Source organism: Ochlerotatus camptorhynchus, unplaced genomic scaffold (assembly GCF_037179485.1).
Source record: "Ochlerotatus camptorhynchus isolate MF236.1 unplaced genomic scaffold, CSIRO-AGI_Acam_v1.1 ptg000137l, whole genome shotgun sequence".
Lineage (NCBI taxonomy): Eukaryota > Metazoa > Arthropoda > Insecta > Diptera > Culicidae > Ochlerotatus > Ochlerotatus camptorhynchus.
The window spans coordinates 642,707-667,804 of NW_027040627.1; the positions used below are offsets into that span (position 1 = coordinate 642,707).

Genomic DNA, 25,098 nt, shown 5'->3' on the forward strand with positions numbered 1-25,098 from the left:
AAAAAATCGCAAAACTATAATCCACTCATTTGAATAATACACTATTATTTAATACAACAACAATTTAGTACTACTCACGCTCTGGAATGTAAATTATTTCGGATGGAAATGGAGAATTGTCGCTATCTTGCTCTGAATTCATTAGTTCGACAGTGAGCATTCATAAGGGCGAATACGCGATGATCGATTCTCTTCATCGATTTTCTCTTTGCATTGCTACAGCTAGGCGAAACAATTTTCTAGAATTTGTTCAATGCAGAGTAGTAACAGGTTGTATTGGCTATCGAAAGCAACAGCAAACGCACCGAGAAACGTTAAATCTAGCGAGTTATTAGCAAAAGAGAAAATCGACGAAGAGAATCGATCATCGCGTATAGGCCCTTTTGCATGCTCACTGTCGAGTTGTTCATTTGCCATCTTCGCGAGTAATGTTTGGCATATGCGTTTTTGACATTTGCTTCCAAAAGCAAAACTAATCAAATTCAATGAATGAAAACAGTGGTGCCAATTCAAATGATAATCATTTTGATTTAAAGGTGTTATACAGTACACATTTGTCAACGACAAATCACTTTGTTTAAAAACGCGAATCACTTGAAAATCAATGATAAATCACTTCGATTCGTAGTGCCGCATGACAGACTGAGTCAAGTGTAAGAGCATTTGGTTTAGATGTGACAACCTTCTACCGTGTATTATTCTGCTGCATGATTCGTTTTAACTAAAAGGGAGCTTTCAGAGACAATATTCCCTCAACAATTCCAGGAGTATTTGCTCTTGTCAAGCGTTACATACCGGTGGAAAGGTGGTATAGAAATCATTGTTTTGGGGTTATGAGAGCTTGGTAAAGTATCACCTCTATATTTAAATTCATCTAGTGGTTGGTCAAATTTAACCGCTTATTAGAATGCGTAAAAAATGTAGGATTACACAAATCTGAAGAAGACTTATTCATTAAATCAATTTTAATTAATATCGTAATTCAAAACCTCCCCAAACCTGCCCAACCAGCGAACCCATCGTGCGTAACTTGGTGATGTTGCGCAAAAATCGCATTACCATTTTTCCGCGATTTGTTTCCAAATGTTTCGACAAACCAGTTCGCTGCTCACGACTTGAAGCGGTATTGAGATGTACCACCGTTATCAACTGGTTCCTATCTAATTAACACTTTCCATCGCCACCAATACCACCAACATCATCGCCATCGCCAGACCATCAAAGGGATTCGTCGACCTTAGCAACAGCAGACACTGAGCCACGGAGCCAATAAAATTTAAAAACAATCACATTTTCATTAACAATTTAGTGGAAGTAGTTACAGCGGGAACAACGCAGAAACCATTATCGGACTGACGTTGATGGGAAAGGCCTTTTTTTGGTAAATGCTTTCTTTTTCGCAAACCTCGCCAACATCACCAGGTGGGTGCAGAGAAGCAAACCGTTCCAAAACGGGGGGAGCAAAAATCGCGTAAATTTTTTTATGATTGCAATATCATTAGTGTGGCTAAAACAAGGGCGAACGCAGGCTGAGGCTGAACTGAAGGTACTTTTTTGTATCTTTGACCGAAATTCACCCGCGGTGTGGAGCCCGAAGTCAATTGCTTTTCAAGTGTTCCATCGAAGGTGCGCATCCTAATGTTCGGCTGATGTTGTGCTCTAATCTCCACTGACTGGCTGCCTGGTTTTTGCTAACCACTTGGTGTGACGGGAAGAGTATTTTTTTTGCGCAGAAAAACAGCCCTCCATCTGTTATGCTCACTTAAGTTTCACGAATTGCTAATTTGATTAGGTGTTTTTTTTTTGCGGTTGCACTTCTTTCCCCCCAAAAGTTTGTGCTTCGCGTCTCACGATAGCAATTAATTTATGACAAATTTATGACTTACTGTTAGTGTGCGTTGTGCGTGGATAGTGAACCGAGATTGAAAGTGCGGATTGCGGAAATAAATTCGTCTCAAACACTTCATTACGTCAAATTCAGGGGGCTCGATCAACTCGAACACAATCGGGGCAGAGAAAGTCCGTGAGTTTCGTGCAAAATTATTTATGAATATTTGTGATAAATAGACGATACGCTAATGACTTTGCCCTCGCCCGGCATGGTTCCCCGTCATCTCATCAGCATACTGACGCCTTCTCGGGTGGTTGGTAAACAAACCATCACGGTTAGAAAAAGAAACCAAACAGTCCTCGTGACACAAATGCTTGGACTACATAGGGGGTAAAAGGGATCCCTGCGAGGAAGATTGCCCCGCTCAACCTACCCACCGTGATCCACCCCGTACATACACGTCAAAGCGAAAGTCAAGTCGACGCGATCACTTTTTTGGACATTTGGTGAGAAAGCCAACCAAGATGAGTGCCCGTCGTCGTCGTCGTCATCGTCATCGAAGTCGGAGACATAGTTATGGGATGCTGCTGGCTTCCCTTTATTTCATCCTCTTTATGATGGTTGTTCGAAACTTTGTGTTTTTGCGAGTATGAGTTTTGTGCGCCAATTCGGTATGATGCGCCGCGCGAATTGAGTCACAGCTAAAAATAAAACTTTTTGATTTTTTTATGTATGTGCTCTCTCTCTATCTGTTCCCTTAGTTTGGCCTTAAGCTTCGAGGGGCTCGGAAGGAGATACTTTCGCACAGTTTGTAGGGTGGAAATGGCGTCACGTGGTTTTGCGACGATAAGGTTCCGCTTGATGCATCGATGTGTATTTTATTCGAAATCTTCATACTGATTGATTACAATTACCTTTATGAGTATGGAAATATTATCAACATACTTTGAAACTGACTACCTTGAGATGAATAGATGGTTATGTCTGAGCGACATATTTGAGATACGTACCTGTAATGATAGAAAAAAAATGCAAAAATTAGTAAAGAACCCAAGCAACACACATGTTCTATAACAGTTTAAATAAGGTTAGCATGATTGATTTTGGTTGTATAACAGTTTACTCAACATAATTCTGAATTAGTTCATATTTTGTCGTGGAGTGTTGTGGTTTTTAGAAGCCCCTGGATGGATCGTTTTTGCTTAATGAGTAGAATATCATGGGTTTAATACTAAGTTGTCCCACAACAGATCGTCGGTCGTAGCTTGTTGTGATGTATGGGACACGGTGGCCTTAGAATGTCCGTTTTTGCTTACTGAGCAGAAGATCGTTTGTTTATAACCCAAGCCCCTTTAACTACTGAGCGTAATGAAATTTGGTTTATAAAACGGGTACACAAAAGATGTAGCATTTGAGTTTTAGCAAACACGTGTTGATTGGAGATCCACATCAAAATCTTCTCAAGAGCAGTTGTTGTCGTCGTCGCACAGTGCACAGTGGTCCAGAATGCAGATTTAGGTGGAATGATATGTTTTGAGCCTGAAATTGAAACTTTAGACTAAAAGCTTCTTCTACAAAGTTGTTCCTTATAGTTAGGCTCTCATTTTTATGACAATGAATTCTAGGGTGGTTCCTATTATCATTAAAACAAAAATCTAACTTTTTTGTTTGAATACATTAAGGTATACATTCTTGCGCAAAGTTACAGCTGAGCTAATTTAAGCAACTTTGATGAAGATAACTTTTTGTGTCTCTTAAATTGGCCGATTTAGAGCTATTTTCTTGAATTGAGTAGGGTGGCTCTTAAAAAACAGTTGTTTTGCTCTAGTTTTCCTATTTCGAATTTCTCAACAGAGATGTCTTGGAATAACTTTTAGATCTTAAGAAGGCGCAAATTCTTTCTACACAAAGCTTGTATTAAAAATATGCACTTTTCAAATGTTAATATCTCTGGTTGGGGCAAATAAAAAAAAAGTTTTTTACGGCATTTGAAAGGGCATATGTTGTTCTCAATAATATGAAAAAATTGGAAGTATGTTGTATTTTAAACTCGTGTAAAATCAATTAGAAATTATTCATATTTTTTACTATATTTGGGTATATCCTTTTTATTAGAAGAGATACAGGCAACAAATTCAGCTATAAGGATCCTGGGTTATTTCTAGTGACTAACAAAACGACTCGGGATCAAAAGCAAACCATCCCCAAACGACTTACGTACTCTTAATATCTTTCGATTTTGTCAATAAACAATACCAAAATCATTCATGTTTAATGTTTATTAGGTTCCGATTCAAATTGTACGAGCGCTTGCAGTTTTCTCTTCGTCGATATCACTGTTCTCGCCGTTGTCATCTGTGATGGCCAAAAGTTGCAGAGCATCCCCGGAGCACACCTCACTTTAGTTTTTCGGTAGTTCCCTCATGTTGGAAATTAACGGATCGGAGGATTCGAGAAGACGGTGAAGAAGATCTGTAATTTTTTTTTACCATAAGAAGGAGTGTTGTAACCCGATAAACTTCTCAGAAGACACCTAGTACCTTTAATCAACCATTTCAGCTTAAATAAAAAAGCACGTGTTTTGATACCCTTGGCACAACTCTGCGTCAGTAAGGTTACAACAAATTGAATGGAAATTTAATCATAATTGTTTTGTGATAAAAAGAGCTCGATGGCCTAGTAGCGACCGATTTGGTTTACTGTGCTCCTTCGCGCTATGGAATCGTTAAGACATCAATCGTTTTCCAAAACGAATCCTGCTGCAATCCTTACCCTTTTATTCAACATCCGAGTGATTCCTCATGCTCAAGTCGGGAAAAATTTACTTCATCTTTTTCTAGAAAATAATAATCTTGAAATCATTTCAAGACCCCCAAGAGACTGTACTCAATTTTTTGGATACAGTCATTTTGAAGAACTATTAACATTTTTTTTTTAATTTCCAAACAATTTTTGAAGAGATAATAGGATACATTCTAGGGATAACACCAAAATATCTCAGTAAAGAATTCCAAGTGAGTTTTGGGATGACCTCTAATAGTGTTTTGGCTAGAACTTCAAGTCAAATGTAGGGAGATCGTAGTGAGCTGTGCTCGAAGAAAGATATGGAAAAATTTAGCCGTCAATTTCTTGCTCCGTTTGTTTTTTCGTGTTTTGTGAAGTTTTAATTAGTGTTCCTTCAACCATGTTTCGTCTGCTCTATTGGCCTTTCGAAATCTCTATTGGCCTCTCGGGACCTAGCACCAACAGCCGGCCTTGTTGGTTGTTCTTTCCGGTTCTTTCCCAAGTAACAAGCTGAACTGTAAAAACAGAAGCTGAGGTTTTCGAACCTGACGTTTGTTTTTCCCGTGGTGTTTTTTATATCTATAATCGGTTGCTGATCCGGCCATAACCAGGCACAGGAGATAATTTCTAATTCCTCATTCTAGGTCTGTATTATTTGCCGCTGAGAAGCTGTTCCAAAGCCAAGTAGAACCTCCACGAGGCGTCCAATCATTCGCCCCATTCCATTATTCGTTGAGTCGCAGTGTTTATCCTGACTATTGGCCACGAAAAGGCTTACCAAGGCAACTTTTTTTACGGTCTACACTGATTGACGACAAATAAATAAAATAAAAAATGCTCATCAAAAATCGACTACATACAACCGAACATTTGTTTACCTCAAATCGAAGGAAGACATTCTGCGCAACTGCTATAAACCTGACTAGTTCATGTTGATCTTCGTAAAACTTCGTCTACAATTTGGACTTCTACATCAACACATGTCAGGCAGCCTTCCGGTTCAATTGGCTAAACTTGGTATGTTCGTTTCATTTTGTAAATTTTTATTTTTTCAAACCAGTAACGTTGGGAGATCACCTTTTTGTGGTGCGTTACTGGTATAAGATCTACCACCGAAGCATAGTCGTGACAACTTCAAACTTGTTACTCCTTGTTACTTTTTATGACTTGATAATAGTGACAAAACTCGGGTAGTGACCACCGCGCCGTTATGCATTTCTATATTGTATATTTCAAACCAAAAATATTGTTTATGTTCATAGATTTCACATAATCTTTTTCCCTTTGTTCTTCTCCTTTTCCTTTCCCTCTTCTCTTTTCAGAAAGCGAGTAATGGCGCAATAGCCATAAGACATAAAAGGCTAGGACAAAAGTTAGTGGTCATGCCCAACCGTCAGAAGAAAATGGAGCATCACTTAAACTTTCTAGCTGTGATGCTTCCAACGACCAACCAATTATATAATTACCAAAATCGGTACGTACGGTACGAGATGTCCACGTTTCATCCATTTATTGGTGATGTTCTTTGAATCATCTTGCCCCTTAAATGCTGCCCAGTAGGCCTGGCCGTTTTGATATGTGTGACGCATATCGATGTGAAACATCAAATAGACAAGAAAAATTATGTAGGTAAATATATATCATTTTCCAGGATGCTTTCAAGAACTGTTGTTGGTTGGTGTTGGTGTTAGATTAAATTAGATTAGATTAGATTAGAACTTCAAGTCAAATGTAGGAAGAGTTCCGTGGTAATTGCGAGAAGACTTCCAGGTGAATTTTAAGGACGGTTCAGATTTAAAATTTTCGGCTGATCTGAGGAATATTCCATGACGATTGTGAAAAGAATTCCTGGTCCATTTCTGATGAATATTCCAAATAAGTTCTGAGAAGATATTCTAGAGAGTTCTGATGATAACTCCAAGGAAATTTCGACAGTATTGAATTCTGAGGATGTATCCAAAATTATTCTAGGACAAATTCCAAGGTAATTCTAAGAATAATTTCAATTCTGAAGATAGTTCCAAGCGAATTCTGAGCATGAGCATGAGCATGATTGACCATCCACTGTTGCCACTCCGTTATAGCTAGATCAGCTGTAATTACATAGAGAACTAATAGACGATACTTGGGACTAGCAATCATCCTCAATGTGTAAAATCTAGCGAACGCAGATCAAGAGAGGAATGGGTAGAAACGTGTTACCGTGACACTCACTTTGATGAAAGCCGATAAATCCAATGCACTTACACGAGTCACTGTCACTGGGATGTTGAATAAAAGGGTAGCGATTGTAGCAGGATTCGTTTTGTAAAACGATATGCTGAATTGATGTCGTAACGATAGCAGGTTTGAAGCCACGGTCCTTTTATCAGTAAGCAAAAACGTTTGCCACTCCTTTTTAATCATCGAGTTGCTGTTATTACCATGTAGTCATATTAACAAATAAAACGATTGAAGAGTGGACCTGAGATGAAACTCATGATGTTCTGCTCAGTAAGCAAAAACGGTCGCTCTAAGGCCACCGGGCCCACATATCACATCATACCGTTACATACTAACCATCCAAACCCAAGGGAGATCACTTGACCAACACACAGAAAACCAAATCGATCACGTTCTAATCGACAGATAATTCTAATCGACGTTCTTATCGACGGAACATAGATTCGGACCACTACTTAGTTTCAATATGCATACGTTCAAAACTCTCGACGGTACATAACACCCGTCGAAGTTGAACGCCGTGACCCAACATTGAGCAATTACGGGATACCGGAGTTGCCCTACGCGCAGCAGCTGAAAGTTGCACTACCCACGGAAGAGCAGCTTGGCGCGGCTTCTCTTGAAGATGGCTGGAGGAACATCCGATCTGCCATAGGTAGTACTGCTGCAGTGGCACTGACTGGTTTGACGGCGAATGCAAACTGTTAGTAGAGGAGAAGAATGCAGCACGGGCGAGAATGCTGCAACACCGCACGAGATTGAATGTGGAGCGATACAGACAAGCGCGGAACAGACAAAATTCGGTTTTCCGCAGGAAAAACCGTCAGCAGAAAGACCGAGATCGCGAGGCGATGGTTCTGTACCGCGTAAACGACACACGGAAGTTTCACGAGAAGCTAAATAGTTCGCACTAAGGCTACGTGCCACAAGCCGATATGTGCAAGGACTTGAACGGTAACCTTCTCACAAATGAGTGTGAGGTGATTGAGTCCACAGCAGTACTATGACGAGCACCTTAACGGTGATGCAGCAGAAAACAAAGGTGGCACGGCAACAGACCTTGGAGCACGCGCAGAAGACGACAGGCTACCGGCCCCTGATCTTCAAGAAGTTGAGGAGGACATCGGTCGGCTGAAGAACAACAAAGCAACTGGTGTAGATCAACTACCAAGTGAGCTATTAAAATACGGTGGTGAAGCACTGGCTAGAGCGCTGCAATGGGCAATTGCCAAGATTTGGGAGGAGGAGATATTACCGGAGGAGTGGATGGAAGGTGTTGTATGCCCAATCTACAAAAAGGGTGACAAGTTGGATTGCTGCAACTACCGCGCGATCACACGGATGAGCGCCGCCTACAAGGTACTGTCCCAAATTCTATGCCACCGCCTGTCACCATTTGCAAGAGAGTTCGTAGGGCAATACCAGGCGGGATTCATGGGTGCCCGCGCTACCACGGAACAAATTTTCGAGATTCGGCAGGTTCTGCAGAAATGCCGCGAATACAACGTGCCCACACATCATTTGTTCATCGATTTCAAATCCGCATGCGACACAATCGATCGAGATCAGCTATGGCAAATTATGCACGAGCATGGATTTCCGGATAAACTGACGCAATTGGTCAAGGCGCCTATAGATCGAGTGATGTGCGTTGTTCGAGTATCGGGGACACAGTCGAGTCCCTTTGAATCTCGAAGGGGGTTACGGCAAGGTGATGGACTTTCGTGTCTGCTGTTCAACATCGCGTTAGAAGGTGTGATCAGAAGAGCAGGGATAGACGCGAGTGGCACGATCTTCAGGAAGTCCATCCAGCTTCTTGGCTTCGCCGATGACATCGACATCATGGCACGGAACTTTGAGACGATGGCGGAAACGTACATCAGACTGAAGGCTGAAGCTCGGTGGATTGGACTTGCCATCAACGCATCAAAGACCAAATACATGAAATGAAGAGGTTCCAGGGAAAACAATGTTAGCCTCCCACCCCGAGTTCAGATTGACGGTGACGAAATCGAAGTGGTCGATGTATTTGTGTATTTTTGGTCACTGGTGACCGCCGAAAATGATACTAGCAGAGAAATTCAAAGACGCGTTATGGCAGGGAATCGTGCCTACTTTGGACTTCGGAGGACGCTCCGGTTGATTAAAATTCGCCGCCGCACGAAGTTGACTGTCTACAAGACGCTGATTAGACCGGTGGTCCTCTACGGCCACGAGACCTGGACTATGCTCGTGGAGGACCAACGCGCCCTTGATGTGTTCGAACGGAAGGTGTTTTGCGTATCATCTACGGTGGAGAGCAGATGGATGACGGAACGTGGAGGAGGCGAATGAACCACGAATTGCACCTGCTGCTGGGAGAACCATCCATCGTCCACATTGCAAAAATTAGGCGACTACGGTGGGCTGGGCACGTCGTAAGAATGCCGCACGACGACCCAGTGAAAATGATTCTCGAAAAAGACCCAAAAGGAACAAGAAGAAGAGGCGCGCAGCGGGCAAGGTGGATCGACCAAGTAGAAGGCGACCTGCGGACCCTTCGCAGACTTCGAGAATGGCCGTGGATCAAGTACAGTGGAGACGACTTCTTCGGACAGCAGAGGACAACAAGGCCTTAGCCTGATTGGTAAGGTAAGTCAAACCCAAGGGAATCGAATTTCAAGGGTATAATTTCAATGAAATTCTGAGATGATTTTTAAGGGAATTCTAAGGATAATTCCAACCGCATTTCTAAGCGCAGATTATAGATAATTCGAAGCAGAATTTCATGACTTATCTGAGGTGAATTGTATGAAGTTCATTCTACTGAATTTTGGGAGCATCCTTAAACAAACATAGTAAAACTTAGGCTGGATAGAGTTGCTGGATTGTTATAAAGAAAATTTCTAGGGAATCCCGGAGAAATTCTCAAATTTAGTTTTAGAGAATTCTGAAAAGGGGAGATGCATAACTGAAGTGGCATTTTAGGGCGACCAGCCATGTAGAAAATATACTATGATGAGGGGAACCAAAGTTAGTGCTTCATTAAACCGAAACAAACCTTAAACGTGTGTTTCCGTTTCATGAAGCACCAACTTTGGACTCACTCCCCCCTGTAGCGTATTTTTCTACATGGTTGGCCACCGTAGAATGCTACGTTAAAAAAAGAAACAAAAGAACTCTCTATTTTCATAGTTATTTAAAAAACTACAAGGAACAGTCCTATGGGGTTGTACGCAATGGTGAAGTAGGACTACGTGATCTAATATAATAAATGTTATTTGTTAACTGCAGCAGAAGCTTGTGTTTTGTGTAGTACTAAGAATTTGAGCGGGGTTTATACTCTTTAGTATGACGCGCTTGGCATAGATGGCCCACAGCGACTCACGAAGAGCTACTGATTCCGATCAATAACGGTGCAGCTTCTTCCTCCTTCTATGAATGCTCATGTGGGCTGCAGCTTTCGTTGTGTACCGGAGAACAATGTTCAACGCCACGCGCCGAAAGCACTGCTGCTGCTGACGCCGACGACCGGACACCACCACACACGGTGATAGGAACTGAATCCGTTCAGCGGTTGAGGTCAGCCTTGATAGCTAGCTGCTTGCGAGGAGCCTTTCGTTGTGTACAGGAAAACACCACCACTCATCACGCGGTGATTGAATAAACACCGTTTGGTGAGACCGGATGGAATTCAACTTTGTAATCTGTGTTAGGGAAAGCGCTTTTCGCAGGCAATCGGTGATAATTTTAATTATCATAGAAACAATTGCATGTTCGTCATAAAATCTTAAATTTTACAGATGCGTGGAAATATTTCTGATAAATTATTGAAATTGGTTCAGGGGCAGCTGAGTTATTAACGTTCAAAATCTTTCATAATTTTGTTACATGTTCCATTTTCGATTTTCACAAAGTGTACCCCCATATAGAAATCACAGACGTAGTCCTACGTAAAAAAATGCAGTAGGACATTTCTTAAAAGTCCTGTAAAGAGTTCGATGCGAGTTTTCATGGTAGTTAAAACAGAAAATTTTGCTGTCTTTGTAATGACGGTTCAATTCGGTTTTATGGTTATTTTAGTTGTACATCGCACAACCGGGAAATGCATACCATGCAAATTAGAAAAATACTTATGCAGTTTGAGAGAAATTTCAATTTCGGATAAAAGACTCATTTCACCTAGTGACTCCTTCGAGTTAATTATGTTATGGCTTTTAGCTTGTTAGCATCTGGCTTAATCCTTCGTCTTTTAAATTGTTTTGCCTCCCCCCCCCCCCCCTATTTTGAAACCTGGTTACGTACTTATCTCTTAAATTATACACAATAAAGCATTTGGATTAATTGAAATACAATTTAGCATCCTACTTCATAAAATATGCAAAACCAGGAACCGTACACACTAATCCAGTCAGTTAGGTTTTACTCGGTTTTTAAATTGCGGAACTGTTCGGTAATAGTTTAAAAATCTGTGGAATTAACCGCATTTAACGATAGAAAATAAAATTTGTCGATTTGATTGATTCCTTGCGGACAACGGTCATTTGAATTTTCACCGACATTTTCAGCAATTCAAAAACCCAGTAAAGAAGCAACTGACTCCTGGAAAATAATCTAAGTGTGAAGGAGATATGCAATCCTAGATCCTTTGACATATTTTCATGAATTTATCTGAAGTATTTTTGTAATACAACTCATTCGCTAATGAACAAAAGCGAAGCATTCAAACGGACAATCAAAACTATCGCTCCAAACCCACCCCACGTGCCCGCACCGCATAGCCCGGCTCAGCCCGAATTCAATTCTGTTCGCGATTATTTTAATGTTTGTATTATGTAAATATTTGCAAATATCTCATTTCGAATCACCGATTTCGGGTGATTGATACCGAAATGGCACAAACGATGAGCTTCCTCACACCCACTCTCCCACGGACGACGGCGATGACGGCCAATCACGTCATCCACTGATCGCGTCCCGCCAGGCAGACCCTTCCCTATCTTTTTCGGATTGAAAAAAAAAACGTCGCGCAATCACAGCCAGTCTATTAGAAGAAAAAATAAATAAAATACAGTCTTAAAAACATGCCAAAATTTGCATTAGACAGACGACACACGACCGTGCCCCATCGCAGCCAGGGGCCATTAAATTGGAGGCGATTTTATGACCCCGACTTTTCGAAATCTTCATTTCGTTTGCTGATTCGGTTTTTCGGTGAATTTTAACACCTTTCGGAGTGCAGACTTGGTTGCGTCTTATATCGATCGCAGTTTAGGGAGCGATCGTGTAAAACACCGCGATGATTGGTTGTGCAGAATTTGAAAATAGTAGAAAGTTAGTGCTGCTGCTGCTGCTGCCGAATTGAATCGATTAATCGGGTGGTGTCGTCTTACAGATTGGCAATAACCTGCTGCTGGTGCCCCTTGAAGATGACCACGGATCCACCCGCCCAAAATAGACGTCAATCACACATGTATGCATGAAGGTACGTGTTCACGAGCCCTGGTAGGGAAGACGGGCGGGTGAGGATAAATGATGCTTTGGGACAAATATGCTAATCACAAAGTTTCGACAGATTTCGTATGCAATTTTGAGCCTCAGTCATTTGGCGAGACTTTTTTTTTTGTTGCCCTGACCGGTGTTGGGTGACACTTTCTAATCACTCGTCTCCTTGACCAGATGTCCCAAGGTTTGATTTACAGACTGTCGACCGTGATTGGAATTGAGAAATCGGCCAGTGGCTAATTTATTTGCTCGAAGGCCGCCCATCCGCTTAATCGACAAGTAACGTCTTCTTCGGTGATTTCCAAATCCAAAATATCACCGACCGGCTCTAGCTACACCGCTGACTGCCGAAACATGGGCATCACCTTCGAACCGATTCCATTTCGTTTCAAGGTAGTTCTAAACTTACTGATGTTTGTCCTGTGACTTGTGACATAACAACCGCGTCTTTTTTTTTTCGTTCCTCCCTCTTTTCTCCACCCAATGTAAATAGCACGGCATGTGGCGTTTCAGCTTGGGGCGAGAGAGATTTGCGCAACTCGCGAATTTGCCGTTCCCTTTTTGCCCCACTCGCCCTCCCATCGCGGCACCGCGGAGCGTTACGGTTATTTTTTCTGTCCGAAAACTGCTTTTTATTTATGAACACGCACACCCAGTTGACATCACAAGCACACAAACACACGCTGCGACTCGTGGTGGACCCAAAATCCCACTCAAGGAAAAAAGCACACTTCAACCTTTTCATTAATTCACTCAAATATTGATTGTTCACCGAAGAGCTACAAGCGCGTTTTAGCGTAATCCGTGTGCTCCTCCGTCCCCATTCCCATCCTGCCTAGCTCCAAAAAAGGTGAATTTGGGATAAAGGCAAGCATATGAAGAGAACACATTAAACGAAATAATACTTTAATGGTTTTCAACCGAGGAGAGCCATTCCCTTCTCGAACTCGGACTCGCACCCACGCTGTCGGCTGTAGTTGCGCGTGTGCTGGTCAGAGCTTGTCCATCGAACCTTCGGGCTCATCCAGACTCGGACTGCTTATGTAGGTACCTACCTACATCCAAAAGGGAACGGGTGCGCACACAGAGCCAACAAAAACTGCTCAACAGAGAGGCCGAGCAGGAGGAGGAGGAGAGGTGAAGGTGTGATAATCGCTCTTCATCGGAGAATGGGCCTTCCAGTCAGCAGAGTAGGAGGAAGGCTGATGAGATCACTCGAAAGGTTTACAAATGAGGATTTTTTTTGAGGTATTGGGAACCATTGTAAACAGGAAATATTTCTTGGGACTGAATAATGAATAATTAAAAATTGCGTTGGGTTATTTTGAAGTAGCCTTGCGAAATGAGCTTGATTGCCGTAATTGTCCGACGCCGCTTGTTTCGCATTCGCTCTGAATCTAGGCATCTATTTTACTGAATTCTAGCAACATCAATTACAGTGTGGTCTCGATTGGCTCAGCGGGTTTTCACAGGGAGCCTTAAAGCTCGGCTTCCGCATAGAGCACAGAAGTCCTCCGAATTCGACCACAGCATTATCTGAATCAATCCCCGAAGCTTCTTATGTATGTAGTCGTCTTGGTAGTAGAATCTGTTCCTTAAGATCGTCAGATTGATCGTCAGAATCCCCTTGGATCTGTCCTAGAAGTTCCTTGAACCCGTTGCTGAAACTCGTTGAATCTACCAACAATGAGTTCCCATCCCTGTACCACAACCGTTCATGCGTCACAAATGTATGGTTCAAGCTCTGGCCACATCTCCGGAGGCGTCCGGAACAAGTCGGCATGGGGTCAATTGTGGTTACAGAGGTTAAATATGGTAACCAATTAATTAGTCGTTGATTGATTGTCGCATTATTGGTGTTGGAGCTATTCATGTTCTGGGCCGTTTCCCTAAGAGCATCCGGAACATACCACAGAGTGGCCAATATTAGGGAAAAATGGATGAATCGATTTATGATATTCGTCTTCATGACAATTAAAAACTCTGACAACAACAATACAATTGTAATTAAATTTTTATAATAAAACATTCAGTATCTTTGTTTGACCTTATTATAACGGATTTCTTTCTGATCTAATTATAATGTAGGTCTAATTGTGTATTCACAAGCTGTCAACCTGAATAAGTTGAAATGAAGCGTAAAATGAACTTCCGGTTGCACTAGTTTTGAAGATAAATTAAGGGGATACATGTAAGTAAGTCGGTAAAAAAATCATGGGTTGGTATAAGCACACATTTAATTTTGTATGAACTTATTTTCAGGGCATCAACTGTAAACAAAATAAATATGAAAACATTTGATACTAAAATTGCTGAGATATTCTTATTTGAAGTAAGTGGTTTGAAAAAACGGGTCCCACGATATCTCATCACTGCTTTACCAAATCGGCTCATTTTTTGAGGTAAAGACTCGTTAATCAGGTCCCGTGTGCATGACGAAGGCCAATTTTTGAAAAGGGGATTTAAAAAAAAGATAAAAATATTTTTATGTTTTTTCATATTAAAAATCCGTAAGTTTTTAATTTGTGGATTAAAAAAAATACATTTCAAAAATCCGGCTTCGTCATGCACACGAGATACATTTTTGTAGTCTTTACTCCAAATTTCAGTAAGTTTGGTCCATCCAGTCCTGAGATATCGTGGCCGTAAATGAAAACTGTGTTTCGAGAAAAACGCTTTGCAAGTTATCTTCTTCTTCTTCTTCGCATTTCAAGCTTATTGCACATCGCATATTAGCTTATTACGTGCTCTCAACTTAGTGTTCTAGATGCACTTCCACAGTTATTAATTGAGAGCTTTCGATGCCTGTACCATTTTTGCATTACTATAATTGTGTGGCAAGTCCCATCATACTTCTATGCCCAGGGAAGTCGAGACATTTTCCAACCCGAAAAATTCCTAGACCGGCCCGGGAAACAGAACCTCCAGCATGGTCTTGCTTTGTAGCTGCGCCTTTACCGACTGAGCTAGTAGTAGTAAAATTTACGTTTATTTTCTGGGTTTTATGTTTCAACATTTGATTTAACATTTCAATTGGTTAGCCTTTGGCTCTTCATCTTTGTTCTAGTTAATTGGTTATTCTAATGTGATGATTGCGTTTAGCGCTAATTTACAGGATACCCTTTGTGGGATTGTTTTGGTTTGAATTTAAAAATTTGATAACCTACCTACTTGAGCACCTAACTACTTAAACTAGGTTGCCAAATCACGAATGATCTGGTGGTTTGATCGCAGACAGGCGACTCTGAACCTTTCCAGCGTGGAAGTCTTTCGCTCCTCGAGTGTTTGAAGACCGGCCAGGTGGTGAATCTCAGAATTACGAGTTCGTGGTGGACTGTTAAGGATCATTCTGAGGATCTTGTTTTGGATCCTCTGAAGCTTTAAGTGGTGGCACTTAGCACAACTCTCCCAGATTGGCATACCATACTCAATAGCCGGCAGAATGATTTGCTTGTGGACAGCAAGCTTGTTTTTGAGGGACAGGGTGGACTTCCTGTTTATCAGAGGGTAGAGCGACCTGATCAAGATGTTACACTTGGTGGATGTCTTGTCCACATGGGATCGGAATAGCAATTTGCTATCGAGGGTGAGACCAAGGTAGACTACTTCACTCGACCATTCAATGGGAGTGCTATCAAGATGGATCTTGACGTTAGCAGGCGGGACAAGCCGAGGTGAATACGAATGTGGAAACAGAATGGTTTGTGTTTTAGCTGCATTGATACAAATCTTCCAGCTCTTAAAATAGTCGGACAAAACATCCAGGCCTGATTGTAGTTTACTCGCCAGAGCACGGATCACTCGACCCTTATAGATGATGGAGGTGTCATCTGCGAACATTGACAGGATACCACACCAAAATGTTGAATAGGATAGGCCCAAGCAGGCTACCTTGAGGGACCCCTGCATTAACGTTGAACGTATCAGAGGAGACATTGTTCAAGTAGACCTGGAATGATCTGCCCGACGAGTAGTTTTTGATGATCTTCACGAGGTAGTTCGGAAAGTTGTATCGATGCAGCTTGTACACTAGACCATCATGCCAGACATTGTCGAACGCCTTTTCGACGTCCAACAATGCCATGGCAGATGTATTGGAAACGGACTTGTTCCGCTTGATGATGTTAGTAACCCGTGCGAGTTGGTGGATGGTAGAGTGGCCTTTCCTAAACCAGAATTGCTCTTTGAGACAGATGTGGTTATCATTTGAAAACACCAGCAGACGGCTGAGTATCAATTTTTCGAATAGCTTCGAGATGGAGGACAAGAGGCTGATGGGGCGATAGTTTTTGGCACTGGTAGGGTCTTTGCCAGGTTTGTGAATTGGAATAACTTTGGCTAACTTCCAGCATGCAGGGAAGTAGCCAAGCATTAAACACTTGTTGAAGACCACTGCAAGGTGCTTGAAGAAGTCAACACTCAAGTTTTTCAGCTCGAGGTTGACCACTCCATCGACACCAGCGGCCTTCATGTTCTTTGTTGATTTAATCGCTGCTATCACCTCATCAGCCGATATTCTACTTTCGTCAGGGACAACTACGGGGGTGGCAGCGACACTAGCCATTGCCTGTGATACTGCAGGCTCGTGGGGACTCACCATGGCGTGGCCAAGGTTATGTGAATTTACAAAGTGTTGTCCAAGAGCATTGGCCTTTTCAAATGGGGTTATTAGTAAAGATGGGTCCGAATTTTGGTTAGGAGAGGAAAGGGGAGGAATGAGCCTCGGCTTATTTTTCAAAATCTTTGCCATTTTCCAGAATGGCTTAGCACAATCTGGGAGAGAGCGAATCTTGTTTGCAAAATCGATATTTCTGAGATCCACCATCCTGGCTTGGATGATTTTGTTCAAACGGTTGCAATTGGTCTTCAGGTTAGGCAGCCCAGTACGCTGGTACTGCCTACGAATCGTGTTGCGGAGTCTAATGAGGTCTTTAGTAGGCCTGTCAAGGTTCAGAGTATTACTCACCTGTCTGGATACTGGCACATGTAGCTCCCTGGCCCGGGAAATTGCTTGATCGATGGAGCGCAGACACCGGTCAACATCTTCGGACGATTCCGGTTGGACATCGTAGTCTACAGCGGTGTCGACGCAATGTTGGAACTGACCCCAGTCAACACGATGATAGTTGCGCCGGAAAGTTTCAAATCGATTTACGGAGGATCCCACCTCAGTCACCACCGGGTAGTGGTCCGAGCTGAGTTCCTGATAGGTGATAGGTTGAGCGATGTTGTTGCCCATGTTGCTGATGAAGATATCGATGGTAGCGTGAACACCGGACCGACTCAACCGGGTGGGAGTTTCCGGACTCAAGATGTTGTACTGCGCTTCCTGCAGGTCGTTGTTCAGGATGGTGCCGTTTTGATTGCGCCGATTGTTGCCCCAAGCTTGATGTTTGGCGTTCAGGTCGCCAGCGATGATAAAGTTTTCCCGTCGTCGTGTTAGCTTGATAATATCTCGTCGCAGATCTGCTGCCGATCCGTCCCTGATGTTGACTTGTTTGGGGCAGTAAGCCGCGACGATGGTGATGGGGCCGATAGGAGTAGAAACTTCCACCCCTACGGCTTCGATGATCTTCAGCTGAAAGCTGGGCATCAGTCGACAGCAGATGTTTCTCCTTATTGCAATAGCCACTCCTCCTCCTCCAGAGTTGGTTCGATCTAGCCTCACGAGCCGGAAATCGGGAAGGTAGACGTTTGTTTCAGGCTTCAGGTGGGTTTCAGTTATGATGGCAATGTCGATGTTTCGTTCATTGAGAAACTCAACAAACTCGATGTTTTTGCTCTTCAAGGAGCAAGCGTTCCAATTTACAATCTTGATGGCTTCACGGTCCATACTTAGTGACAAGGGACAGGGCAGCATGAAGCTGTTCAGATCGAGTCTTGCAGGTGCGCAAGATGATGATGACCTCGGCCACGAGCGTCACAAGTTCCTCCGAGGTGAACGGAGAATCGTCGACAGGCTCACCTGAGACAACACCAGCGTATGATAAACCAGGGGCGGTGGAGGGACCTGGCATTGGCTGGGCAGGAGCAGCAGCGAGACGATGCTGGACTGTTCGATTGTTAGGAATACTCACATGCTTGACTTGTTGGTTGTTGAGCGGAAGTGGTTCTAAGTTCGGAACATGTCGACGGGGCTGGAGAGCTGGGTACTGGACTTCCGTGCGTGCAGGAGGCGAACGATGATTACGGAGGCGACCGGGCTGATTATTGATCGTAGCCTTCCGACGGATATTGATGAACTCCACTCGCTTGGGACATCCGCGATTGGAGGCTTGGTGGTTACCACCGCAGTTGACACACGTTGGCTCGATGTCATCATCTTGCTCACAGGACGCAGTCGAGTGAGTTCCAGCACACTTGCCGCAGATAGTCTTCATATGGCAGTTTTTGGTGCCATGGCCGTAGGAGAGGCAGTTCATACACTGCGTAACATCACGATGTTGGGATTTGTAATGCTCCCAACTGATGATGACCTGAAACAGGTCCCGGATTTTGGATCTCAGAGCCGCTAGACTGGTGGATCCCTTCGTGAAGTGCACCAGGAACAACTGGTCACGGAAGCTGGTGTTGTGGTTGGAACGCCGGTTTATTGGGAACACCGCCTCAGGTTTGAGCCCAAGCCGCTCCAGCTCGGATTTAACCACAGCCGCCTCGAACGACGGTAATCCACGCAATACCAGCTTCAGTGGCTTGCTCGATGGCAGATCGTGCGTGAAGAAGTCAACGTTGTTTTCCTTTAGGAAACATCCTGTTTGATTGTACTCCTCCAGGCTGGAGCACATGATTTTGGTGCCGATGCTGCAAAGCTTGAAGCGAGGCAGCAGCTTGTGTTTTGCCAGTTCGGCACGCAGCTTGGCAACATCCTTCTCCGGCGTGAAAAGCGGGGGAATCCGCTCTCTTGCAGCGATGGGAACGACGTCACCATCGCCATTTTCTTCGGGGAGCACCGCAAACTGGTTGGCTTGCAGTACCCGTTTTCCGGCGTCATCCTGCGACGCGCTGTGCTGGATTACCACTTTCTTTGAAGGGCCCGCTGCTGAATCATTGGTACGTTTACGCACCATTTGTTTCGTGTTGGCAAGTTGCAGTAAACTTGCCAGAACGCGCGAAGGTGGCGACGCTTCCACGGCGCAACGCGACAGCACAAACCGAATCGAAGCGAGAACTCGAGCGAAAAAGAAAACGAACTGAACAGCTCAACAGTCGAGCAAAGAGAGGTTGACCGACTGAGCTAAGGGAGGCTTTGCAAGTTATACAGATCGCTTAGCGCGTGGAACAAAATTCGATCAACGAACATCAGTTGCGAATACGTGTTTACCAATACGAATCGAATTCGACCATATTTAAATCGGTCATGACCAACGTACCTAACTAGAATTCACTTTCTGATAGAATTTACCATATCCAGGGATCATGACCGATCATAAAGTTATCAAGGCATTTCTCATGATGGAGTTTTCCAAGCAGCACTGTGCGTCTCCATAATTATTCATGAAATTTACGGTTTTTTCTCAAAATTAGTATATTTTTAAGGGATTCAAATAAAAAAAAAACCAGCTGTTTTGGTCCTCAAATTGGCTAGAATGCACTTAAGTATAATGTTTTTTATATGAAATCAAGATAAAATTTTCCGAGAAATCCAATTCCGTGCCCAGAATTCATATATAAACTGATTTATAAAGTTTAGTATAAACATTTAAGTGAAAATAAGAGATACGTTAAAAATGAATTACAGCTCCATAAAGTACACATTTGGTACGTCACATTTCCGTAGAAATCTGGTCGATCGACTAGGTCATTGCTGAAATCGTATGTCTATCCAGCGGGACACGGGTTTTCCGGGAAGCTTTGAGGTACGTTCAAAATCCTTGAAGGTACACTATGGTACGCTATCGGTACATTCCAAAACATGTATCAACTTTGAAATTCGTTAAGTTTGTCCCGCTGGAGAAATTGACGTGGTGCAAGTTTGATCAAAGTAGCCGATCGCGTTCAGGAATAACGTCAAATGGAACTTGAAAGAAGAAAAAATATTGTGTACAAACACCTGGAAAATCCGGAGTGGTCCGGTTCCAAGCTGGCTAAAATGCTGAAGATGCCGAAAACAACAGTTTGTCGAGTGCTCAAAACCTCCAAGGCAGCCTTGAGTGTGGAAAGGAATCAGCGGACCTACGAAAAAACTGGAACCAGGGATCGTCAGCTGCGCAGCAAGGTGTTGAGATGCGTTAAAGCCAGCCGAGATGTGGCCAGAAGGTACAACGCCAACTTTCAAACGGCGCCGAACATCCTTGCCAGGGAAGGATACAAGTCGTACAAAGCCAGTAAACATCCGAACCGGCACATGAAGCAGAATTATGTGGCCAAAAATCGTGCAAGGCTTTTGTATGACCGTGTTTTGACGAAACACACGTCAAACTCGATTTTCAGCAGCTTCCCGGTCAAAAGTTTTGCATCGTGACTGGACGTGCCGGGAAGATTCAAGTTCGTGTTTGCGGAGAAGTTCGCGCAGAAGGCCATGATTTGGCAAGTGATTTACTGTTGTGGCCTGAAAACGGAACCATTCGTCACATCCTCGACGATGACATCCCGAGTTTTCATCGAAGAATGCCTGGAAAAGTGTGTATTGCCGTTCATCCGCAAGCATAGGGGCAAAGTCATCTTTTGGCCCGATATGGTTAACTGCCACTACTCCAAGGTGGTTCTGGAGTAGTATGCTGCCAACAAGATCGATTTTGTGCCCAAGCTGAATGAATAATCGGAATTGCCCGGAATTTGACCAATCAAAAAATATTGGGCGCGGCGGGGCAGTCAAGGATATCCAGCAAATGCGGGCAAAGTGGAAGAAATGCGCTGATTCCGTGTCGAGATTTCGTTCGAACTGGAGAAATGTGACCATCTAATGCTGTAACTTTGAAGTTTTAATAAAAGTACTGTAAAGCAGCCATTAATGGATTTTTTCAACTTATTGAATCACGAATTACAGGTCTTTTTGTGCGTAGCAAATTTACTTTTAGTCAGCCGTTATCAGGTGTAAACATCCTTTTCACGCGTACTAGCAACTTGTAACAAATATGGCCTACACACATGGACGGTTGCATTGGAATATTTCATTAAATGTCTCATAACTTTGCACGATCTATAATGTAAACTTGTACTCGATATGACGCTTTCTTTATGTGCAACATATCAACATAAATTGTAAGAATGCATGTTGGAATTAAGTTCCAACATATAAGAATCTGTCCACTTCTTTGTGGAACTTGGAACATGTACGGTTATGATTCGCTACTCAACATAACTGAAACTGGATCTCAGGTCAAGTGGTAGCACCCCGGGTGTTATTTGACAGCTCTAGTGTAATGTCAATGTAGCCCGAAAACTCTGGTACTCTAGTTCTGTCAACTCAAATAATGGTGGAATAAATTTACAATTGGTCTTATCAACTCTTTTTTTCACGTTGTTGAGTTATATGTTTATTTGACTTTTTAAAAAACATTGATATTTTTCTAATAGTCTTCCAATCAACTCAGCTTCCAATAAAGACCAAAACTATAGCAATAAATCAATTAACATTAGTTCAACCACCAGCCACGATTTAAAAATATATATATTCACTATGTTTCAAAAAATTTACCTCTAGGGTGTACGATCAATTTTGAGATACACTGTAGATACATACATGTATACACACATACAGAAACATTTTCCGATCCCGTTGAGATGAGTCTATTGGTATATGCCATTCGTCTCTCCGGGTCTAGGAACGAAATTGTGTTTTTCAAATGATTTCATACCTTGGTGTACGAGAAAGGCTAAAAGGTTTGGTATCAGAAAATTGTGTTATATTTAACCAAGTTTTTCTCCCCCAGGTGTGTTATTATTTTCCAAAATGTAATGAATATGCTGCTTGATATATCTTGTTCTAAACTGCATTTGTAAAATCGTTACAACGTTAGTGTTTAAAACCAATTCATCGTACGAAAAATTTACTCATTCTAGAAGTATACACTCAAAGAATAAATAAAGAGCTCATGTGATCACATGAATGTTATGTAATCTCAACTTTGAGTCAACATCATTTGTCGTAATTTATCTCCAACTCAATTCGTTAAAAGCAGGTGTTTTTTGCTTGAACATGACTTTTACTGACATTTCAAATTCCGCATCGAAATCCCCTTTACACGCTAAACTTCTGCTTATTTTATGCAGCCGAATTACAGACATTTCTGAAATTCACAGGCATTTTTCGCAGACTTCTGAAAAAAAAATCAGGCATCTCTGATCAGCTTACAAAGTTCAAATCAAGGTTGCAAAGACTCATTTCAGCTAAAACAATGTTTTTCCAAATTATGAAATAATTAGATGCCATGATCAAATTTTGAATTGGTAGGATACAAGAAGAGGTTGCAAAGAATGTGTTTGACATATTAAACCTGTTTGTTTCACTTCATGAGAGTCACAATCAGCGATTTTTCATAAACTCACTCACTCACTCACTCACTCACTCAGCGATCAGCAAATCGCTGATTGTGACTCATAGAAAGCAAAATTTACAGGTTTTATGTTTCCAAAGCATACTTTGTAACCTCTTCTTGTAAGTTACAAGTAAAACATGCCATCATACCATCTTTTGGTTTTATTATTCCGAAAAACATTATTTTAGCTGAAATGAGTCTTTACAACCTTGGTTCAAATATGCTGTAAACTAGTGTTATAAGTGCAACGAAAAAGTGCGGAAAGACTAATAAAAGTGCAATCGTTTTGGTGTCTTCGGTCAATTTTCCTTCTGAGACAGCGCGTTGTTAGAGAAATTAGTTTATTCTCAGAATGAAATCGAGGAATGCTTAAAAAGTCCTTCGGAAAGGAAGTACAGTCGTTGGTCCCGGCCCACGTGTGTTGAATGAATGCGATATCCTACGCAGGTGTGGAAGCTGCCTTCCTGCAATCGATGTCCGTCGGTGATTGGCATTAGATTGCGGAATGGAGACCGATGTGAAATAAAGTAACAGAATGCTTCAAAAGTAAAGATTCTTCACTAAGAAAAGTAAAGATACCATCGAAGAAAAACATAATGATGACATAAAATCAACTCAACCCCACCCGACGGTGATCAGCGGCCTTCCAAAGCTCCGCAAAAACATTGACCGACGACACGAAGAGTGCCCGAAGCACGGCCGGGCGGTACCGCTCCGCTCTCGCCGATGCTAATCGCTTCTTAGTGTTGCTGATAGCTGACTGACTGATAGTGACTGGTGGGGGAGCAGACAGGAGCAGCCACCGCTGCAGGGGGAGGGATTTGTATGCGAGTGTGGTGCGGTGCAGATTCACTGCGATAAAATAGCCCGCTTAGCAGTTGGCGAATTTTTCGACCATCATCATCATGGCGATCGTCGTGTGTGCGAGAATGCGAAATAGATAAATTATAAAACTAAAATAAATAGCGATACATAAAAAAACAGTAAATTACCTTCAACTTTACAACAAAGTTTTACTCTCGGTTGTTGTCGCTACTGCTAATGCTACTGCTAATGCCTGCTGCTGTTGGTAATGGTGCTGGTTAGTTGTTGATGGTTTTGGCGAATTTTTCTTCCTCTGCTTCTTCTGGTTCTTCTTCTCTGCTTAGCGGGTATGTGTTGCGAATGTAAAATCAGCCAAAACCCAACGTCGTTCGACGTCGTCGTCGTCGTCGTCGTCGTAGTTGTTGGGAATAGAAAATGATACGTTGACAACGACGGTGATCAAACCCCACAACACAGAACGCGCGGTGCCGTCGGAGACGCGCGCGGAGAGGAGCAAAGTAGCAGCAAAAAAAATAAACTGTTGATTCTGCTTTGCAGTGATGTGATGCGCGGCGACGCGGTATGTTACAGCGGCGACGAGATCCACAATATATACAGACACACACACACACAGACGCACGCGGGGGGTCCTCGTTCTTTGGAGACGGTGTGGGAAGCAGGCGCGACGCGATGTTTCTGTCCCTCAGAGCTGCTGGTTGCCGGTGTGTGCGGAGGAGATCGCGAATTTGCGAAATAAAAAAAATTATATGTTTAATCCAAGGTTAAATTTTAGGTTCGTCGGCGTCCGCGGCGTTTCACCGCGTCGCTTTTCCTCCGTCCGCCGCAAATTGTTTGCTCGTTGTTGCTATTTCACTCGCACACTAATTTCTGGAACATCGTCACACTATATTTGTTTTCCGCCGAGTGTTTCTGGTCGCGATTGGTGGATCCCTTGTTCTGAGGACTTCTTGGTTCCTGAATTTATTCTACGTAGCAGAACGTAGCAGAAGTGGCGGCAGTGTAGAGAGGCTGGCTTGGTCAGCACAAAAATGCAGAACTTTTGCTTCTTCTTCTTCTTCTTCTTCTGGTTGATGTTGTTTGCGGTGGGGATTCGCGCGATTAAAATGCATTAGGTTACACACCGGGAGGGAGGACGATCTTCGAGAGGGAGAGAGAAATGGGGTGTATTCGTCACTTCTTGGACATATCACAATGCAGTTGCTTGGGTTGGGTTGGTGAAGATCCTGTGGGATAATCGATGGGTATTTTTTTTTTTTTTACTTTTGTGCATATTGATTTTGAATAATGTCGCATCGGAGGGGAGCCCATTTGCAGTGATACGTGATCGAGTGTTGGAGGGAGAAGGTCGTTGCAAAGGGCGGGTGGCTTCGGTGCATTGTATGGAGCTCGTGGGCGCGACGATCGTTTGAGCGGTGGGTGATTTCTCGAGGGGCGGCTGGATGCGTTGCGGGAGATAGATCTTCGGTTTGTTCC

General features: G+C 42.9%; 1 protein-coding gene across 8 annotated transcripts in view; it reads right to left on the minus strand.

Moving 5' to 3' along the window:
* LOC135700496 (sex determination protein fruitless-like) overlaps nt 1–25,098 on the minus strand; it is a 790,809-nt gene that overhangs the window by 176,777 nt on the left and 588,934 nt on the right. The window contains exon 1 of one of the 8 annotated variants that reach the window (XM_065221035.1): nt 23,793–23,900. The exons of the other annotated variants lie outside the window; for them this stretch is intronic. The gene's annotated coding sequence lies outside the window, so the exon portion shown is untranslated. Of the gene's footprint in view, nt 1–23,792; nt 23,901–25,098 lie in introns of those variants that run through there. 8 annotated transcript variants of the gene reach the window in all.